The sequence below is a fragment of the Pieris rapae genome, chromosome 19 (genome assembly GCF_905147795.1).
Source record: "Pieris rapae chromosome 19, ilPieRapa1.1, whole genome shotgun sequence".
In the NCBI taxonomy this organism is placed as follows: Eukaryota; Metazoa; Arthropoda; class Insecta; order Lepidoptera; family Pieridae; genus Pieris; species Pieris rapae.
This window is the reverse complement of record NC_059527.1, coordinates 2,673,171-2,692,402: the sequence shown is the minus strand read 5'-3', so window position 1 is coordinate 2,692,402 and position 19,232 is coordinate 2,673,171. Positions and strand designations below refer to the sequence as shown.

The window sequence follows — 19,232 nt, the reverse complement described above, 5'->3', positions numbered from 1 at the left end:
TAATAAGACAGATGGTTCTAGTTACAATTAACTGTTGTTGTTATGAGTATTAACCGTGACTAACTGTGGTTAAACACGTGACTCGCGAGTATTCAAATCAATAATTTTCAAAGTACGAATTCGCTTTCGGGAATTTTATGTTATAATGTCGGGACTTAGAATAAAAAGTGTTGCTTGAAAAATAGAATATCGAAGGTTTATTCTGAAATGCAAGATTTTATTGTTATCTGTTTTCATTAGCTCAGGATCGATTCATGATCCTGATACACCATTGCACTGTGTTTTCTTGTAAACATTTGCAGGCTATTCTTGATGTATTTAATATTTCTGCTTTTTGAACTATGATAAATTATTGTAATTCTAGCTTAAAATAATAACAATAATAATTGTAGGTAGTTTTTTAAAAAAGGACTATTGTTTCGCTTTTATTGGTCGTGGAATAAAATTGCGTTTTCTTTTGTTTCAATATTTCAATTCTGTATTTGTGTTCTATATATTTTGTGTAATTTAATTCATTTTTCATTCTCAAAATAAATATCCCTTGCACCTATTCAAAACTAGTAGTCAGACTAATCTTACCCATGTTCCCCCTTAAACAGATTCTTTCCCTCGTAGAATAAATATTAATTAAGCCTTTCTCTTTTCAGAACAAAGCTCTATCGTCTACGGTAAGTTAACCCTTTAGCTGTCAAAAATACAAAACAGCCCTAACACTTAGCTGCTGGCGAAAAATGGAATAAAGGGAACGCGTGGTTTCCAGTGAAATACGTGTCTACGGCTCCATATCGTGAGTTAGCATGAGTCACTGTTTAATACGAAGGGTTAGGGCTGCCAAATATTTAATAGTATTACGCGCCCCCTATGAATTTAAAAACGCCAAGTGAAGAAACGAAACCTGTATCAATAGATTCTGTCTCGTTGACCGGTGTTTTACAAAATGGACTTTTCCAATATTTATTTATTTACTGGTATTTTTTTAAATATTTTTTTATAATTTGTTCCACTTTCCACTGTTTAGCACGAAAGACTAACGTGTTCTCACACTAAATGAATGATTTACACAGTAATGCGTTTTGCTTCTGCGCGTATCCAAGGGTGCATAACAGGATATGGATATTGAGAGAACTATATAGAACGTATAGAGTCTGTCGCTTTTGGAAGTTACAGACTCCTGCCTGTCAGGCCCTGATTCGGGTTACACATAGGCAGTTAAAAACAGCCAGGTTTTGATATATTTGATTTCATGATTGAAACATATAGTTAATCTGGACGTCATACGAATTTCCGAATTGGAATCTTTACAAAATTTTAATAACAAGAATCGAGGCGAGGTTTTCATGTCAGAACGTTTTGTTTTATTGTTATATATCTATATATATTTTCTATAATTGTGTGTTGAACAAAAAAATTATCACATTCAATATTTTTTTATATCTTGGACTCGACATATAACAGTTCATAATTAACAGTTAGTACGTGTTTAAATATATTGCACGTGCAACCAATTACTAAATGATATAGTGTTATAAACACAAGAACAGAATTTGTCAGCCCTGGATGGGGTCAGAGCCACCCTTAAATTAAAATACCTAAAACGTTGAGATACGTCAAGTTTATAAATGATCGGAAAGTTAATGGTTTTGCATGCAATCAACGAATATCAGTAATGGCTTTTGTAAACCATTTAAAATACCTTATATTAAAATTAATTAATTAAACAAATGATTTATTATTTGTTAAAAGTGTTATTTTGCTTCAATAGGTAAGCTAAACGCTAGTCCGTTTGTTTAAATAATGTAATCCCCAAGCTTCCAAATTCAAACTACAAACCAGTAACCATAGATAATAACACGCCCACAGACTAGATATAAGAAACAATATATTATGGAAATGTTATTATAGTTCAGAACTTTTAGTTACACTTTGTTTGCAGAGATAAACATAAAATTATTGTATTATTTTATTTTCAAAAGCTTGCAAAACCTCCACATGAATAGAGAAAATAAACAAGTCTATCACTAACAAAATAAAAAAAACACAGAGTCAAAAATTTTCAAAGTGCGGAATGCAACGGCTACCCAGCCCTATCTCGTTAATTAGAATGCTGCAATCTGAATATCGGTGACTTTTGACAAACTCAAGCCAAATCGAAAAAGCTATTAAATATAGAACCATGAATTCTTTTTATTAGAAGTAAATAATGTAAAATCGCGTTTAAATCTTTCTTTATTTATTTATTTAGTCCTCCTACAGCTAACATAAATTTTATATATACATAATTACAAAAAAATACACTGAGAATATAGCAAAAGCTGGAATTCATGATACATTTTACAACAAAAAGATTTATAAAAGGAAACAAAGAAACAAAAAGTATTTAATACATTTAACTCTTTGTGATTTAATTTATTTAACTAAGCCTAAATTGGTTGTGTTGTGTGATGGTGTAAAAGTGTGGGTATGTACGTATCTTTCAAAATAAACAAGTGAATAAAGGTATTTTCGTTTTGGTTGTATAATATATTGTTCGTAAAATAATTCCTCTATCCCGTTAGAAGTCCAATAGATGTAAAGTATGATATATAGGGGCTGTTACTTGTATGGCCACATGGCGCCTAATTGCGAGCATTCAAAGGCAGCCAAGCGTGCCACTGTGATTGATCACCGGCGTTAAACATGTGGAATCGTTTGTCACCAGTTCAATAAAACAATCATTAATTTTATTTAATTTGTTGGAAATACCGTTACCATTTATAACAGACCTCTCCAATGTGATTTAGCGAGGCTTATGTATTAATAAACGAATAGACACTTTATACATTAATTTCTCTTATATAAGGTTAATCGATACAAATAAATTACGATTTAGTGCATTTTATTATTAGAATACAACCTGACCAACTGGCTGATTACTAGAGTGCTAGAATTATAATAAAAAAATAAATAGCTATTTATGTAAATGTATTTAGTGGTTTTATTATTAAATATTATTATTAGTGAATTTTATTTCAGTTAGAATTTAGTTTTAATAAATTTATATACCTACTGCAAGGTTTTGGTCGTTGCTTTAATTAGGCCAACAAACATACTTTTAAAGAACAAAACCTGACCAAATAATTTTTTAAATTCATTAACGCCGAAGAAAAATTGTGGTCCAAAACTGGCAAACAGAAGATTTGTAAACACTTGTATTCAAAATTAACGTTAAGAAGTCATACCCAGAGTCTATTTAGCATAGGTTTTTTTTCAATTATTGATCAAATTGAAAGCTAATGGTATTGTATTACGCAACACGTGATCATTATCATTCTGTCTCTGAAGACACACCGCTGACTTTTCGGATCTAAGGCATGCCAGGTTTCCTCACGATGTTTTCCTTCACCTTTCAAGCGAATTTTAAATGTGCACACACATGTGCTTGAATCTACGACCCCAAAACAATGGAATGCTATAGACGAAACATTTAGGTGCTAAATTTCACTTTATTTTTGGCGTAATATGAGACACAGTAATTCTTGGCTTACAAAATTAACAAAACGCCATATCCGATTTTACTCTACGGTAGTGTGGATTCCCCACTTTTATCCGTTGTGTGTAAACCCTAAAAGTATGAAATATGTATGTCTGCTGGATACTAGATATACGCAGGTAGTTGTAATAACAATGGTGCATAGTGATTGAACAACCTGGAACAGCGTATAGCGCATACCAATACGTGTGTCGCATTTGAAATGTCGTAGCCTTGGTTGTTAGGGTTGTGTCTTTTGAAATTTTATTCCAAGATTTAGATGTAGAAAAATTTAAAAGCAGAACAGCAGGTCATTTCCCCTATTTGTAATTTAAAAAGTAAAATAAATAATAAGTTTACTGCTGTCTTTGAACAACATTTTTGATCTTATCTTGTTGAACAGCGATGTGTGAGCGTGTTTAGCGATTTTTGGGACCTGAATTTTGTATCAACTTAGGGGTGACAATGCTTTGTGTACGACTTCATCAAGCATTGACAATGTGTGTGTAATATTTGTTAATAAGAAATTAATGTAATGAAAGCTTACTTTATCTTAAGACGTTTAAAAAAAGCGTAATAAAAGAGTTTTTATTAATTCGTACAAGTTTAATGTTTAAATGAACCACAAAGCCGGTCGAATCAATTAACATTTAGTATTGTTTGACGAATATTTTTGAATTAGTATACAATGTTCAGCCCTAAGTAATACTCAGGAGGTTTTAGTCTGTGGACATGACAGGATATTGTGATCATGACTTACTGTCAGCTAATTTACAAAATAACTGACGTGAATAATTTTGAACAGATGAAAAACAATCAAATTACCTAAAACATATAAATTAAATAAAAGTAAACGTGACACAAATTTCAACTGAACACCTAATATATTTCCTTAATTGTAACAAACAAACACTTATGTAGTTGAAACATTTTAACCTCAAATAAGCATTGAGTATGTTATTATGAAGACCAGCGTTGGCCTAGTGGCTTCAGCGTGCGACTCTCATACCTGAGGTCGTAGGTTCGATCCCCGGCTGTGCACCGATGGACCAATGTGCACATTTAGCATTTGCTCGAACGGTGAAGGAAAACATCGTGAGGACATGTCTTGGATCCAAAAAGTCGACGACGTGTGTCAGGCACTGGAGGCTGATCACATACTTGCCTATTACGTTAAGAAAATTATCATGAAACAGATTCAGAAATCTGAGGCCAATACCTAGAGGTTGTAGCGCCACTGATTATTTATTATTAAGTTATTATAAAATTAATATTAAACATTACAATATAATCAAAATAATATTAACAATAATTAACTAATTTATCATTATAGGTAGTATTTATTTGTTTTTTATATAAGTCAATAGAAATAAGAACTTTTTAATTCTTTAAACTTTACGAAACTTGTTTGGATCACACATCACACAGTTTTTCTCATTGTAAATACACCCGTGAAGTTGTCTAACATATAGGATTTGTATTATCGGACGTCTGGGAGAAAACATTACTTTGAAACTTAGTAAACTTCTTATTAAGCTCTACAGAGACAAGGATGTAGCTTGGTTTATTATACACTAAGCATCAAGTTGCAATTTTAAAGTTTTGAATATCCTTTAAGCCTTTAACGTTCTAAATTTAAACGATATTATTTTATTAATAGTTCACTAAATCAAGAAACAGCGGAATATAAAGCACCGAAACGGGTAAGGTTTATAATTTGAATATCAAAATAAACATTTTTTTTAATTAAAAAAATTGGTTGCCTGTAAAGTCGGTATACGGGCGAAAGTTTTACGTGACAACGACTTTGAGTGGTAAAATAATTTTAATGTGATTATTCATTCGTATAGTAGGAAGAAGGATGAAATAAAAGTAACAATTTAAAACATTTATTTATACAAAGAATTATATTTAAAACATTAATTTATACAAAGAATCTCGCACTGAATTTCATATGTCTGTCTCTCTCGCTCTTAGGCGGGCTAACCATGCCCGAGTGGAAGGGACGCGTGCCTCTCACTCGCTCTCATTGTGAGCGCATAACGTGAGCGGAGCGTAACGCAGTTTCTTGAAGTGTCACCCGGCAAACCAATTTATAAGACGTTGTCACGTCAAAATTGGCCATGGACCTGGCCATGTTCCTGGACACTCAATGCCAGAGAGCTCGCGAGCCCGTTGCCGGCCTTTTAATAATTATTTTTTAAGGACCCTGAGTCGTTGGTTCGAAATTACTTTAGTAGGGCTGCTGGGTCCACATAGTGGGGGTGAACTTAAAAACGTTCAGTGTGGAACGAAGGACGTTGAGCTGATGCGGGTGGGATTCCGTATTATGTTTATTTATTAATCCATTATAAAATTACGTTATGTTTCAGTGTTATTGATGAAAAGTATATCTTCTACACCCTATTACAGTTTAAACATGGATTCCTTTTAAACTTGGAGACGTTTCGCTATGACTCAGCTATTCAACTTTATTTGCTCAGGAAATTTTCTCGTAAGATACCGAGGCGTGGATAAGTAAATAGTTGAAAATGGAAGTTTTATTTTCGCGAACGTTTTTAAAAACTTTAGAGGAACTTGTCAAGGGTCAACGTTTGTACGATTTCAATATATCAACTTTGTATGTTGTTAGTGCGTGCTCCTATTTCACCCTGCCTACGGCTGATAGAGGACAATTACTTGTTTTCAGTAAATTAATTACTTAAAGATGTCATGTGGATCATGGTGGTTGCAGCTCCATAAAGACATTTTGTAGAACGAAAAACGTGGCGATTAAAAATAATGGCGGAGAGTTTTTTCTCCAGTTCTTTTCATCCGTTCTACGCCTTTGATTTGAAAACTGGCAGTAAATATAAAATTTAATATGTATTATTTTATTCACGTTCATAAGTATACATTGTGTTACCTTAATGAATAAATGATTTTTTCGAACTAGAGAAAATCCTCGCAAATTTGCTCACCTCATAAATTACTTTACAACTCGCCTCTAGTGTGACTAGGCTCTCGTAATGTTGTTTTATAAATAATACCACGAACGGCTTCGTTTTTGGATCTTTAATGAATATAAATTGAGTTATAATTTGTTCGTTGAATTCCTCGAACACAGACTAAACATAATGATATTGTTTACTGTCACTTCTATTATTTTTGATTCCTAATTTAAAAAATATGAGCAGTGTCGCCTTGGTGGCTTCAGCGTGCGACTCTTATCCCTGAGGTCGTAAGTTCGATTCTTGGCTGTGCACCAATTGACTTTTTGTTTATGGGCGCGTTTCCGCTCGAACATTGAAGGAAAACCTCGTGAGTACCCTTGCATTAGACCCAAAAGTTCGACGGGTGATCATAGTGATTTTTTATTTTATTAAATCAATAGACCTCTCAGACACAATATGTCACCTAAAGAAACACACACACAAAAGTATGCTACTTTCCAACTGACTAACTATACAAGAAAATAATTTATAAATGAAAACTCTAATTAAAAGGTTGCAGACTAAACAATAATATAAACAAAGTGAATACGTGTAGAGGGTGGGTGTGTGTTTGTGTGTGTGTGTAACAAGCTCGATTTAGTGACGTTAAATCTCTGATAGTGATATAAAATATAATTTCCCGTTTATAATTTGCGTTTTGGTTTGGTTTTGGTAGTTTTTAAATATTGCAATTGAATGGGTTCAAATACGTCGCCACTTTACAGACAATTCAAATCAAATAGTTTTAATTCGTTCCAGAAACCACATATTGGGAAAAGTTTTTGTATGTGTGATATGTGCAGAACTAGTGTTGTTAGTATAGTTATCCCCTCTATAACGTGGTAATCGCGGACAGCGTTATAGGTAATCGCGGACAGCGTTATAGGTAATCGCGTTATAGGAGTGATTCTTGAGATATCTTGAGATTTGAGAAATCGTTGCATTGAACGATTCAAAGAAAGAGGAATACGATTTAAGAAACAGATGAACGGTACATAAAACTACTTATGGGCTTTATAATCATTATAGATTTCACATTACAGAAATATAACTTGAGAAATCTCCGAAAATTTTAAATTAAGTAAATGTTGTTAATATTTTGTCACAATCAATGAAGAATTCTCTCACATTCTTCGAATTCTTCATAAAAAAATAACCGTGAGAAAAAGTATTTGGCTGCGTCAATTAACGTCTGAGATATGGAATTTGAAACATTCGCGCGAGTTTCCTTCTGCACTCGCATGACGTCATATGACTTAGACTGTAAATCTTCTACATATTTTTTGAACCATGAACCTTTCTTCAATTCTAAGGCTCGTTATGAAACATATATAATATTAAAAATATAATTGTTCTCTTAAGAATTTTAAATGATTGGTTTTAGGAAAAAATTACTAGGAAGTCAGTAGATAACAAATACTGAAAAACTTTAAAAAAAATCCATTTTATATTTCATTATATATTAATCAAATTACACAACTGTGGGGCGTGGACTCAACCTTGGAAAACACTGTTAGGTAGTTTAAATATTAAATTTTAATACAGTCAGTAAAGAACCACTTGCTCTTGTGCACTGGAAATTTTCGCTTGGAATCGAGTGGTTTGAACAGCATTTTAAGCTACAAAGACGAAGCCAAGGTAAACGCTAGTATATTGTGGTCCAGCCTCATTAGCGACAATTACAGTTAGAGTTAACAAAAAGCTGGAATTTTTATCTTTTTGGATTAACAAGAGTCCATATATGAGTTATACGGTACCGTCTTTTTACCTTCATGTTCTTAATTACCGTGTTTTTTTATAAAATGTAGTGTTTCTACTTTTTACTATTACTTTCCGCCTTCTTCACAATTTGAAGGTTTTTCTCTCAGTTGTGTTTTGCTTTGGCAAACAGCTTTTGCTTTGACAGTTATGTAGAGTGCCACCAACTTTTGAAATGGCAAAATTTTTAACTGCTCTCAAAATTTTCTTTGATTTTATTATTTGGTGATTACGTCAATGGTAAATATTTACTTTATTACACATAAACACACCATTGTCTATGCTTAAAAATGCATCATAATGGATTCGTAATAAAATTAATGCGTTTATGTACAAATATTTTTGACAGCTGTACTTTTGCTGACTAGAAAAAGAGGGTGGGATAAATTGCAGCAAATCGTAAGTAATACGTTAATAAGCATTTTATATTCTCTAAAATAAAAGCATAGTGTTCATGCTTACAAAAGTTGTCATATGTAAGGGAAAACTAATCCCGAATATGATTTACAAGTTACTAACGAGTCTTATTGACCTCATAAAAGTAATTAAAGTTCAAGAAAGGTTCCCACCTCACATTTCCCATGCAACAGAGCGCAACCTTCCCGGCGATAATATAAATATTTAACAGATACTATGAACGGATAAAGCATATGAACTTGAATGACTTCGGTTATGTCAGCGACAACAGTAGTCTGCGCAAAATTTAAATTGTCGTAAATAAAAAAGCCCCAAGCGTTATAATTTTATAGAAACAATCAAACAAATTAAGTGAACATAAAGTGCGATAAATTTTACATTATTTTTAATCTAGACAGAATAAAATATTGTTTTATAGATTTATTTATCGATAAATAGATAGGTACACTTTTTGCTTGTATTAGAAAAAAATAAATGTATACGAAACAGATAAAGAAATCTCAGCCCCAGATCTTAAAATGGTTGTTGCGATGGCTAGTGTTTTTCTATACATATATAGGTATTCAAAGATATATTAATATGATCTAGAAGCAATACGGTTTTGTTCTGTCTTTGTAATAATGTTATTCGTTTATGGTCTCCATATCAATTAAAACTTGTTTTAGGACAGATGTACGTCTATAATTAAATTATGTTCTATGAACATTATGTATCTCACACCTGCGTTAGTTTTTACTTAACTACGTAACTTCAATAACGAAGAGTATAGTCATTAACAAAATATCAACAAATTTATAAGGGTAAATAAAATAAATTTACGGTACAAATTGCCTAATGTTGCGACAATACACAATGTAGCAAAGGGTCCGGAATCAGAAGCGGGACTAATCAGCCGAAATCCTTTTATATTTGCTACATTTATTCGTTTATAAATTTTGTTTTAAAACGTCTATCTGTCTTGTAAACAGTAAAAATTGCGTAATTCAGCCGATTTATACCGATATAATGTTTTAGCGAAATGCTTTATAACAAATTTTCAGATTAATAAAAGTACCTGGATGACCGGTGATGATAAGCTTTGCTCGGTATTTTATTTTTTTTATAAACTGTGTTTTTTGTATATTTTATTTAAGTACGAATTACAGACTTATAAAATGTTTAACTATTAATATAATTATGGAATAAAGATATGAAGTTTTTATTTGACTGACATCTTTAAACGAGCAATTCTATGTTTAAGTTGATGTAACACGAATAAAATGACATTTTCTAGAAATGATTCCTAGCTAGATCGATTTATCGCCCCCGAAACCCTCCATATATTAAATTTCATGAAAATCGTTGGAGCTGATTCCGAGATACATACAAGAATTGCTCCTTTAATGATATAAGATACAATTTATCGGATCAAAGTGTGATTAATAGTTCTTATTTTAATCTTATGTTGAAATAATTTCGTTTTTTAAAAAAGCTGATTTGTGTATTGTTCATGAAAAATGTATATACCCTCTAATAATTGATATACCCTCTCGTCGTAGTCAACGTAAAAAGCCTTAACTTAATCTTGAAGAGCCGTCAATATTCACGAGCCTTCTGCTGGAAGCTGGTCATGGGCGGAGATATCTTAATATCTTGAGATCATAGTAATAAATTATGAATTCAATGGGAGAAATTTAGTAAAATCTGGTGTCTACAGGAACATTAAGGCGGTATATAACACGCAATAAACCAGGAAGAAAGTTCGCAACGAGAAAGTAAAATTGCATGTTGCGTCACAGGAATATATAATGGAATTCGGGAGTCAACAGAATTCCTTGCACTCTCCCTGTCTGCATACAAACTCTACTTGAATACAAATGTTCAAATAAATACCATTGTCGCAACTCACACTTGATTCCACAGGGTTGTCACTTATCAGATTTTAAGCGATTAAATATTAGCACAGAATAAACACGTTGATCCACTTTTACATAGACTATAATGGCAAGTCATAAAGGACAGCTCACATATGTATTTCTTTAAATGGTCATTCCATAATTTATTTATTTGAGTTTTATGTTTGTATATAAAGTCAAAGTCATTTCTGTGTATATTGTTTGTTATCATGACTCTTCCCAAATCAACAATTATGTAAAAAATATTATTAATATTTATAACAGTTCTTCGATTCATCATCATATTTTACGGCCACCAAACCGTTCTTTGTGTTTCATAGAAAATCCTAGTTATTCACTAAGTCTAATTTATATTTATCGATCAAAGTACAACTAACAGTAACATTTATTATACTATTACAACGCCATAGTCTTTAGACTAATGATGGATCTTTATCAGTACTGTATTATCAAAAGTAGGAGCAGTGTTGGCCTAGTGGCATCAGCATGCGACTTTCATAACTGAGGTCGTAGGTTCGATCCCCGGCTGTGCACCAATGGAGTTTCTTTCTATGTGCGCATTTAACATTTGCTCGAACGGTGAAGGAAAACATCGTGAGGAAACCGGACATGTCTTAGACCCAAAAAGTCGACGGCGTGTGTCAGGCACTGGAGACTGATCACCTAAAGAGGTTGTAGCGCCACTGATTTATTTTATTTATGAGATATTACCTGTACCTTTAGAACTATTTTTCACACATTTAAGTATCAGCCCTGAATATCATAGTTACCGAGACAATTTAACTACGATGCAGTTACCACCGAATAATTTATTAAATGACGAACCACTAACGATTTGCAAATGACAGAGATAAAAACGCTTTTAAAATAATTATATAACGACATTAAATGAATTAAAGCTTAGTAGAATATATATCATTTCCGACTACATTTGATTTACGCAAATTTATTAGATTATTTACTAAACGTTCTGAATGTTTTACAGCAGTCATGGTCGAAAGAGACAGGAAATAGTTGTTGGAATTTAGTCGTGATAAACTAAGAACAAGCCCAGCCTAATACATATATGTGTGTGTACCTTTCCTGACGCTGATAGTAACTTCTACATTACACTGGCGTAAGAAAATTTATGCAAATATTTTATGTGACATAGTTTTACTGACGAAGTGACAGTTCCATAATAATAAAAAATTACGTTAGTGTGCAATAATTTTTAAGGTACTTGTTGAATAGATTTTTCTGTTTTAGACAATATAAAGCTGTTTTAAGGCTGTTTTTCCGCGTAACTGTGTGGAAGTAGCTTCCCACTGAAGTATTTCCAAACCAATTCTATGTGCCAATTCTAGAAAGGCCGGCAAAAAAATATAACGTGTTTGCCACGAAAACAAGAATAAACTTCTCTGGCAACTGTTTTGAAAATATGTTTATTTCTATAATTACTAAATATATTTATTTATAATTACACGAAATAATTCATTAAATGTAATGCCGTTATATATATAATTAGTTCAGTTCATTCAGTGTCATTACGGTTACGAAATAGGTCAGTATTTAATTTTAATTGAAAGCATACATTTCTAAAGTGAATCTGAAAAATAATTAATTTATTACGAAATAATTGCTTTCATAAGATTAATAAGGTTTTTTATTTATTTTTGTGTATTATGTTTTTATATCACACAAATATACATAATAATAATAATAATAATGAATTATAACAATACTAAAAGAAATTAAAAAAGTTTGGTCCCCGTGTACGCTGTTGCTGCATTCCTTCCTGTATATTTTTTATAAAAATAATAATAATCTATTTGCAAGGTAAAAAGGTTAAGGTGATCTATCGTTCGCATTTTCGTATAAGTTAAAAATATCACGAATAATAAACTTTATGCTAAATTTTTCCAAATTAGTTGTACATAAAGTCAGTTTTTATTATATATTCTTTTTATTTATATAAATTCCTTCCTAAGTGAAGCCATTAATTAATACTTTTGATGCTCTCGGCTAAATCGCCCTTACAATTTAATTGCTAACATTGATGAAAGTATTAATATAATATATTTTGCCTCAATTTTTCTACCATCATTTAGTCATAATGTCGTTTTAAACTGATTTTAATTTTACCTTGCTAGTTTAAAATGTTTTGTCATATTTTTTGTATGTTTTAAGCATACATATAAATAAATAAATGAATTAAAACAATACTTTTATTCTACTTTTTACATGCGATCATGTGTTAATTTCTGCGTCTGTGTTATATTTCTAAATCGTTAATTTAAATAAGTTAGCCTATTAATATTCTCTTAATCGGCTATAATAATGTTAAGTTTATTAACTTGTATAATCCCATTATTATATATATAGGATTATAAGTTTTATTATACTATATTTATTCCTGTCTAAAAGTTTTACAAGCAAAATATCCAACCGTTGACAGGCACAAACTCTTGACACGGTTAACTTGCGGTGCGAAGATCCTACTTCAGCGTCTCCCTGACTGAAAAGTTGGGACCAAATATTTTTATATGAATATTAGATAATAAATAAAGTTATGTGTCGTCTCGGCTATGGAAATCTAGATAGATCTATTGTTTCTTCTCCTTTCTTCAATACTGACTGAGTCACTATTTTTATTTGACTCCAACCGGGACATTGGTTTAATTTAGGTCAAATAATAAGTATTCAATGATAACACTTATTTAAAGTTATGTATTTAGAAAAACGTTGGCTTAAAAGTTAATAACAAAATATTGGTACCCAAAATGCTCAGTAATGTATCAGAAGAACAAATTTGTTTTAATTTAGTGATGATTTCAAATAAGAATGAAACGCAGAGCACGTTCGTTGTATATTCTACTGCTCAAATTTTCGGTTTCTGAAAACAGGACAATTTTGCATCATTTCGAGGACACTGGGACTCGTACTTAATTGAAAAATGGGACAGTCCCGTTTAAAACGGGACGTATGTCAGGTTATATATGATATATATAATACAGTGGTGGAAAAATGGGTAGTGGGATTGTATCCGTTTCTTGATCATTTTTAAATGTCATTGCTTTAGGCGGCGTCCATGCGTCGGGTTGTCTCTCTTCCTAAAATATGGCGATGGGGCCGATGGCTGGCCATGCGTCATACTCGTGAACGGGTGCTACTTGTGGTGACTGGTCGTACTTGAATTCGTGTATGCGGTGATATTATTGTTTATACTACGTATTTGCGTGTTGTTCTCACGAGTATATAAGTGCGTGCTCCTATTTCACCATGCCTCCTGCTGATATAGGACAAATCTTTGTTTTTTTCTATTCTTTATTACTCAATATGTCATATGGAACATGGTGTAGTGGTTGCAGCTCCTTACAAACATTGTGTAAAAAAAAACTTGGCGATTAAAAAAAGTGGCGGCGAGTTTATTGCCAGTTCTTCTCTTCCGTTCTACGCCCTTGATTTGAGAACTGGAAGTAAATGTAAAATCAGAATCATTTGATATTTATTTTTTTTGACGTTCATAAGTGTACAATATGTTACCTATATGAATAAATAAATTTTGACTTGACTTTTCAAAACAAGTTTCTTCTGCTTTCTGTGACTAACACGTGTCACCTTTGAGATTATCGCATGCCGGTTTCATCACGATGTTATCCTTCACCGTTGGAGCAAGTTACGCATACGCATATTCTCGAGGATGAGAGTGCCACAGGTTAGCCATTGGGCTTGCACAGCTTTTGTTTATTTGGAATGACGACAGGGCATACATGAAATTGTCGGAGACCTAGTACTGTCAGTCCCTTCTCTCTTTGCTAATATTAATTATAATTAATGAGTAAATTGTTGAACTTTTACGCTAATGTGGTTTGGTGTTGCGGCGTCCCATCTTTGTTATTTGGTGATGAAGAGGAGCTCAGCACATCTCCCTAGCGATTGTTATTGTTTTCATACTTCTATCCATTTCATACTTCGTCCATGTAGAGTAAATGTTTTGTTTGTATTAAAATTTAAGGTATGTAATCTTAAACAAGATTGATATATAAATAATAAATTGGGTTTTTATTTTATCATAATACCAGATTTATGAGGTTATAAATCCGGTGAAAATAATTGGAATTTATAAAAAGTTCACCCTCATCACCTGCCAGTTCCCGTCAAACAATAATGGGATATTTCACAACCCACTGGATAAACATGTTGCTAACTTTTTTAAATGGTTTTTATAAGACATGGCGTCGATAAATTATTTTTTACTAGCTGACCTGGCAAACGTCGTCTTGCCAAACTACTACCTTTAACTCAGCGCCATCTATTAGAATTGTATCAAATAATAAACAAATGTTAATGTTATCGTAATTTTAGTAAGGATGCCTATTTTTTTGAAAATGAAATATAGCCTATGTCACTCAGGAATGATGTAGCTTTCCAACAGTGAAAGAATTTTTCAAATCTGCCAAGTAGTTTCGGAGCCTATTCAATTCATACAAACAAACAAACAAAAAATCAAACCTTTCCTCTTTATAATATTAGTATAGATTTAACAGGCCTATAATAAAAATGAATATAGATTTGTCTTGTTTAGTTTTATTTAAATAAGAGCTATGCAATACAAATATCTTTTAGCAAGTTTCGGTGTCAATTTGATCAATCATTTATGTCGTTCCATAATGTGACTCTCATCCGTATGGTTGAAGGTTCGATTCCGGTTGTTCACCGTTGGTCCCTTAAATGATCATTTCACTTACTAAGAAGAAAGCGGTATTAGACCAATATATGGCAAGCACAGAACGCTAATAAGAAACATAAATGATGAATAAACAACTACAGAAAAATGAGGCTTAGAACTTAAAGATTGTAGCGCCACTGGTCATGCGAAGTAAGTCTTTCAAATGTTATCCTAGTCAATAGGACAAATTATCTTTCGTTTGTTTTCATATATACAACACATACCTGAAATTATCTAAGAAAACATTGAAAAGACCTTACATATGAGTAGAAAACTTAAATGTTCTATGTACTCGAAGCTAATAAAACTTGCGGCAAAGCTCCCACATTTTATGCAAGTTTGTAACAGAGTTCCTGTAATTGTTCATAAAGTTATAGTTGAGATACAACGTCTGTCTCATAGTTAATAGTCCGGAGATAGAATATGGCCGCACTGTGGTTTTTACACGCGCGTCAAAACAGCCGAAATTTAGTCAAAAATCCTTTTATAAAGTAACATTTAATTGACGATGAGTTTAATATTTTTAAATTTATATCTGTGCAAAAGAGCTTTGAAATCAAGTACGGGTCATACGCCGCTCTCCTGTCTCCGTCAATATTCAAGCCAATTTGGAGCATCGCTTGGGACGGTGACAAGCGACCGGCTGGGGTATCTTTGATCTCATGAAGGATGGGACGGGATATGAAATGGGATGCTACGTGTGTTGACACGTTAGCCCCATCTCACATCTCTCGGAAAACAGCTAGCGTATCCGCCGACCAGGAATTTAATATATCGTTAGAATATAAAAGTCTTTCCGCCATTTTTGCTTTTGTTTCCTTTAAAGTAGTGGCTTTTAATTTAATATGCAATAATCAAAGTTTTAAGTTGACGCCTGTTCGATAGTACCAGTGACCCCAGAGGAGATGGGCTTCACTCACGATTCATCTCGAAAAAAGCTAGAATATGCTGCCGTTTTAGGTTTTTATTTATCCTTTTTTAGTTATTTTAATTATACTTATTACAGTAAATATAATATTTGTGTGTTATGAATTAAATATTTTATTAGATGATCTTCCTAATACATATGCGAACTAGTCGTTGTTATGTTTTTTCCTCATCATTCCTTTTAATTACATCCTATAATGCAATAACTTCCATTTAAAATCTTAACTCAGATACTTTTGGCGGTTGTTCAAAAATTGAGTTGCGTATTTCACCCCCACCTCCGCGCGATTAAAATCCGCGCATTATCCACAGTGCGGCCTCACCGTTATGTGAAAACATTCTCCTGGCAAGCCGCTTATGCCTCGAAATTTGCACAAACTTGAAAATTTAATGAACAAGTATTTTCTCGACGGAACAAATTATTTTTCTCATTAACTCTGTATGCAAGTTCTTGTTATTTGTGAAATGTTTTTATTGATCGGATCTTATTTGTTGGTCTAGACCGGAACTGTTTTACCTTGTTATTCGAGTTTTTAACTAATTTTTATTTATATTATTTAGGTGAAGTTTAAGGAAATCGAACTTTAGGCCCTTAGGTTTATAGCTACTAGCGGTGGCAACTAAACATAGGAGCCGGCCGTAACAGAAGAGAATATTCAATACTGTGTTCTATAGTATAGTTTCCTGTATCATCGCGACGTGCATCCTTCCACATCTGACCGTTATTTAAGACTGTTTCTGCCGCGAACCAACACTATTATGAACCAGCTGCCTTTAGTATTTCCTAATGAATTCTAATTAGAGTCCTTCAAAAAATATAGAGTATTAGTAGTATATTTTTTTATATTCATTCTATATAACTAAAGCTCCTACGAACGTGACCAAAAACATTACTCACCTCTTATCAAATCGCTCACGTAAGCACATACCATGGTATTTTGTAATTAACGATTAAAAAACCGGTTTAAGTTCACTGATTTCCAAATCCATTGTTACCGGTTCAAGGACATTACGCAGGTTGATGCCAAGGTTATCTTTAATCTAACAATCGTTTTTTCACCTGTAATATAGTACCATTAATTTAAGTATGAGTCTGAGTGTATCACTAGAATATATTTTTTAAACAGTCTCCTCACTGAGACATGGAACATTACGATCTAGCCTAGCTAACTTTAAACTAATAATAATTAATTTAAGTGTTACTATTTACTTATAAGGATATTTTACATAAGAAAGGGTCCACTGTGTAAGTGTAAGCGTAACACTACTTACAGTGTATACAGAAATGTTTGTGTTCTATTTGTTTAGCAATACCGTGCTCTAACATTAAATCACAAATTCAAATGATTTTGTCCGTTTCAATTTTTTACTGGGGTCGTGGTGTCATGAAGTTGAACATATTATAATTTATAATATACACAAACATATAATAAATATTTTTGTTTTATTAAAAAGTTTCTTGAATATAAATTTAAAAATGTTTTGTGGTAAATATTTTCATCTATACAAAAGCACCACTAAAAAGTTGAAACAATAATAATGCATATCTTATAAGAATAACTTTAAAAACTACAAGTGAACCGTGATCCTTTGATATTTTTATCCTACACCTTACTATGATAAAGATGATATTCGTACAAACATACATACACATAACGGTTTGTACTCAAAGCTTATTATTTTAAGATATGTGCAACAACGCCCACCGAACCTTTCTTTGACGCACAATATTGAACAAGTGACTGTTGCTAGACTGCGATAGTAGACGGCGATGCACAAATAAAAAGTAATCTATCCAAGAAACGTTTAAAACGTACCCAAAGTACAGCCATAACAATTAACGATTTTATGCTAATAGAGCCGGATTCGAATGCACGATTTACTACTTAAACTATTCGTTCAGCTTATCTACAAAATACCGTTATTGTTCAAGCAATTTGTTTAAAAGAAATGTTATAACGAAAAAATGCTTTAATGAAAAACTACAATTTCTTTGGCGATCTCATTTTGAAGAGATCGTTGATCTTACTAAAAAGCCAGAACTACTTTTTGCTATCCTACAAATCTAATATAAAACACAATTAATCGAGAACTAATGAACGAAACTGTATATTTAAAAAAAAAAACAAAAAATAGTTTGTGTTTCGTAACTGTTAAACATTTAATGTCATCCCGACGACACGGTTAAACTCGTAAAATTAAAGAACGTATTTAAGTAGGTTTCAGAATCGACAAGATATATCCACAATATTCGGATAGTGGCATATTTTTGATTTAAATATAAACAGTCAGTGATAAAAAAGTTTTGACATGTATATTGGTTGATCATGACTTATGCGTGCGTTCAGAAATTTATTTTCTGTAAAGTAAGGAAAACATATATAATACTTAAATATACAAATAAATCAAAGCATATATTACCTATTACATTTCTAAGTTTGTAGTACATAATTTTATTTGGTATTAAATGTATTACATAAAATAATAAATTAAGTTTGTCTAATCTGTAACACTATATTCATTGATTCCGAGTCTGGTCTAGCCAGCTACTATCTAAATATTATCACTTTAAAACTGAATAAATCCAAAAGATACGTGGTGGTCGTTATTTAGGAGACATATCATTTTAAGTACAACACTGCCGGCTACTAAAAGCCTGTAATAATTTTAAATTTGGAATCGATAACCGGTCTCTATATTATTAAGCGATCGTTGAAATTTCACAACTACTGGTTGTCGACATATCAAAAAGGTTTTAATACATTTATGAAGTAGTTTCCATATAAAGATATGAAACGGTGGGTCTATTATTAAGTGGAAAAACCAGCTTTGTAACTGTAAACACATTAAGATAAACGCTTAAGCTTAGCGTGCCGATGTAATTAAATGCCTATAAATTTAATATATTTAAACTTTTTTGAGAACATAATCTTCAATGTATCGATAGGCTTTATGGTAGATGAAATTTGGTAAGGAGTAGTTTTGTTTTAATTTAGATAGAGCCATAGATTAGTGGTGTAAAAAATAAATGAATAGTTTTATTT

General features: G+C 32.1%; 1 protein-coding gene across 9 annotated transcripts in view; it reads left to right on the top strand.

Moving 5' to 3' along the window:
- Window positions 1–647: 647 nt before the first annotated feature.
- Window positions 648–19,232, top strand: part of LOC110999080 (protocadherin-like wing polarity protein stan) — a 113,433-nt gene continuing 94,848 nt past the window's right edge. For all 9 annotated transcript variants that reach the window (XM_045632424.1, XM_045632426.1, XM_045632428.1 and 6 more), the window contains exon 1: window positions 648–668. The gene's annotated coding sequence lies outside the window, so the exon portion shown is untranslated. The remainder of the gene's footprint in view (window positions 669–19,232) is intronic.